Consider the following 4,259-nt stretch of genomic DNA (forward strand, 5'->3'; position numbering starts at 1 on the left):
AGCTGGGAACCAAGAATTCCAAACCAAATAGCATTTGCTATGAAGATTACCAACACGGGGATGCGGATGGTGTTTTGTTTTGTTTTGTTTTTTAATACAGAGGAATTTTCAAATGACCATACTAAGACAGCCGCGAATCTTGACTAAAACCTAACCCATGCATGGCTTTTGTCCTTTTATAGCGTCAAAGCTACCATTTTCTAGGAATTTCATAAGAAATCCCATTTAATTAAAAAACAAAAACAAAACATGCCTTGCCTCTCTTGTAGAACCCCTGTGGCTCACAATTTTATCTTATTAGATTCCGATGCTAAGGAAGGGAACTTCCAAGCCACCCTGAAATCTCACCAGAGGAGGAGGGAAGCAACTAAAGTAAGTGCCTTAGCGACCCCTTCGGGTGCAGCTTGGGAGCCATCCAGATGGTACATCTGGCTGATGAGATGCTTAAACTCGATCACACTTGCCCTTGAAGAGCCACAGTCATGCTCTCCTCCGTGTCTTATTTCACAGAAGCCCCTCACCTGAGAAAGGCTGAAAAAATGGACTGTCCTGGGAGGAGGTGGGGCCTGCCGGGGCCAGGGCATCATGGGTAATGAAAGCATCTATGTGGCCATCTGTCATGGGACCTCTAGATGATTCTCAGAATCCTCTCTGATTCCCAGGTCCCTGTGATTTGACTCTACCAAAACTCCAGTATGCACTCGGGAATAGTATTTTCCAAGAGTGGACCAACAAAGCCAGTCTTTGTTGTATAAACGTTGATCTCGGTCCCTGATTCGGAACGGGACCTTCATAGAAGCTGCAGCAGGGCTTCCAGATCCCTCACAGATGCCTCCCTTCTCCGGGAATAAGAAATCAGAATTCCTGGGGAGTCTAAGAAATTCTGCCATCATATTATTATCAAAATGCTTCTAATACTTTTTATAATCTTTGCTCATTTTTTGCATATATATTAGTTTATATTCTATATAATAAATACTAAGTTTAGGACATTTATATGGAACTGCTGCCTATAAGGAAACACTCAGACACTGGGAAAGGACAGTGAACACTGGTGGGGAAAACTTAGATAATGTACTATTCAGAACCCCAGCAAGGGAACCAGTGCTCCACAGAACTGTGGTTTGGAACTATGAATCTTGGAACTTTCTAAAAACTTTTTTTTTTTTGTTGTTGTTCTTCCACGTGTGTGGGTATCTGCACTGCGGCATGTGTGTAAAGGTCAGAGAACAACTTGCAAGAGTCAGATCTCTCCTTCTACCACTTAGGTTCATCAGATTAAACTTGGGTCTGTTCGCCTTTATCCACTGAGCTATCTTCCCAGCCTCTCAGGTTTGTTTTTGCTTTGAGGTTTCATTATTTCTTGGAACTCCACTAAATGGCTTTTAAAAACAAACAAACAAACAAACAAATCCATAGGGATAACAGGCAAAGTCTAGCACTGAGCTATATACTCAGCACATTTTTTGCTTTTTTTTTTTTTTTTTTATGAATGACATTTTATTTAGTCATTTTCTTTACAACTGAAACTCTGGGAAATCAAAATTAACATCCTTGCCTGTGAGCTTCTCGTACGCACCAGAAAAAGTTTCCACCTTGTGCTCCACGTTGTTCTGCTATGCTTTGTCTAAATGAACTTTTATGAGCCGGCTGCCCTCCAGTTTCACACGGATCCTCTTACCCACAATTTCACTTGGGAACACCAAGTCCTCAAGTCGTGCACTGCTGTCAGGGTGCGGCTTCTGGGGCGATTTTGCATATTTTTCGTACGGCTTTTCCGGGTTGGCTTGGGCAGAATCCTCCTCTGAGCAATGAAGACCACATGCTTCCCACTGAACTTTTTCTCCAATTCACAAACTAGCCGGACTTGGATTTTCTGGAAAGATATCAGCTGAGGAACTGGCACAAAATTTATGATAGCCTTTCGACCACCACCAACTTCAATTTCCTTGGCCGCGGTGATGTTGAGTTTCCGCAGCTGCGCCTTGAGGTCTGAGTTCATCTCCAGCTCGAGCAGCGCCTGGGAGATGCCAGACTCGAACTCGTCCGGCTTCTCACCATTGGGCTTCACAGTCTTGGCGCTCGAGCTGAACATGGCTTCGTCCTTACGGAGTGCCGGCTTGGAAAGAGCCATTTTTTGCTTTTGAGACAAGGTCTCACTTAGTAGCCCAGGCTGGCCCTAAGCTCTCTTTCTCCCTGAAGGTGGCCTGTAAGTTAAATCTGACACTACCTCTGAGCAGCTGGGATTGCAAACCTGCACTATCAGACCCAGCCCACTCACAGGACCCGGGGACAGCCTAGACTGTAAATATCAATTGATTACCCTTTATTCCGCTTCACCAATAGCAGCAGAAGAGGTCACAAACACCCACAGCAGCTACCGGGAAAGTGATTATACAGTGACCATCTCTCTTCTGTGCACCTTGGCCATTGTTCCCCAAAGTGTCAACCTTAACCTTCAACTTGGAGTTGTCAGCTTTTTGCTGCTGCTAAGGAAGGATGTCAGCAGAGTACTTAAACCCCTGGTGTTTCTGTTGATGGTCAAGTTTCAGTGACCATGGTAAAATTAGAACGGCTTTATCCTCCTTTTCCCAACTGATCTTTCTTAGGGTTCTAGAGTTGAGAGACCTTCTTGCATGAAAATGCTAGCTGCTGGTGTTCCTTGTCTTACCGCTGAGAGAAGGCCTTTTACAGAGTAGCATCCAGTCTGGTATTTATAGAGGGCTCCAGGCTAACCAGGGCTCTATAACAAGACCTTCCCTCAAAACTAAATCCAAATCAGGATAGCATCCTGGACGAAGCCGTCTTCTGGTCCTCCCATGCTCACAGCCAATGAGGTGCCCTGCTTCCAAGCAGCTGTCAGCCTCCCAGCCCTGTTCTGGTTTTCAAGTTCATCAAGTACCACCTATGTATCAAGACTGTGTGAGGAATTGGTGACACATAGATAAATAAGGTGCCACGTCAAAAGACAGCTGCATCAAAGGAGCCATGGGGGGCACAGTCTGATGGGGCCTAGGGAGAGGGTAGCCATGACCCCAGTCTCTCTCCCATCTCTTCCTGCTACAGTTTCAGTCCCACCTCCAGAGATAAATGCTGCTCTCCTCTGAAATGTGACCACAGTCTCTAGCCAGCCCCTGTTCAGAGATAATATGTGTCACCTCCCTCTATGTGTGCTAGAGTCACTCAAAGGAGAAGAAGGTAGAAGGGGGTTAGACAGCAGGCCCAAAGGAGAAGAAGGTAGGAGGGGGTTAGACAGCAGGCCTGTGTTCTGTCCTGCATCCAGCTTGTGGCTGTCCAGCCTCTAGAAAACTGCATGATCCCGGAAGGAAAGGCCATGTTCTGATGAGTGTAGACTGAGTCTAGAGACGAGAGTTGCTCTCTTTTCCCTTTGGAAGGAGTTGGAAGGAGAGGAAACTTCCTCCCCAGAGGCCCTAGGAGCTGGTCAGCAGAGAGTGAAGATGGTGGGTCAGCCTGCAGGAGGAAGGGGGGAGAAGAAAGAGCTGTGGGACCTGTGGGAAGGTAGATTTTCCAGTAAAGGTAAGAAAGGGCAATTAAACCTGAACACCTCACTTGCAAGGTGCCTCCAAAGTTTCCAGAATGGACACCCCAAAACCATTGGTTTTCTGCTTACAAACTTTGGAGGAGTTTCTGTTCTGACATCCCTCGGTCACACTTCTTCAAGCTGAGTAGGGGTTGGAAAGGCTGTGGACAGTTTTAGCCTCTGGCTAGAGAGAAACTGAGTTAATATGTTTATTTATACAAGGAACATTCATTTCTGTCTAACTAAAACCATACATGGTTGTACCTCCTTACTTAAATCAATACATGACAAACTACGACCTAATTTGGGTTGTTATTCCAAAGCTAATTTAGGGGTCCACTGAGTCTGGTGGCAGCTTCAGTCAGTCACAGGTAGCCCCTGGATTGAATGGGCAAAACACCAAGTGGTAACCAAATAAGTTTATTAAATCACTTCTATATCGCCTCACTCGGTGTTATCTGAATGGATTAGAGACATAGCACTCTGAACCAGAAACAAATGCTAGCTACAAATCTTCAAATTGTCCTGCGTAGTGATGGCACATCTTTGTCCCTGCACTCCGGAGGCAGAGGCAGGCAAATCTCTGTGAGTGGGAGGCCAGTCTGGTCCATAGAGCGATTCCAGGATAGCCAAGGCTACCCAGAGAAATGCTGTCTCAAAACAGCAAAGATCTTTAAATGGGTTGAGGTTTTATCTTTTGGCACTGTCTGGCAGCAGT

The 4,259-nt window shown here is 45.7% G+C and overlaps 1 pseudogene across 1 annotated transcript; it reads right to left on the minus strand.

Annotated features, from left to right (window-relative positions):
• Window positions 1–1,517: 1,517 nt before the first annotated feature.
• LOC308415556 (small ribosomal subunit protein eS7-like) lies at window positions 1,518–2,095 on the minus strand (annotated as a pseudogene). Its single transcript has one exon. The product of its transcript is annotated as a small ribosomal subunit protein eS7-like (transcript).
• Between the last annotated feature and the right edge of the window lie 2,164 nt (window positions 2,096–4,259).

This window comes from Micromys minutus (genome assembly GCF_963924665.1).
Source record: "Micromys minutus genome assembly, chromosome: 1".
NCBI lineage: Eukaryota > Metazoa > Chordata > Mammalia > Rodentia > Muridae > Micromys > Micromys minutus.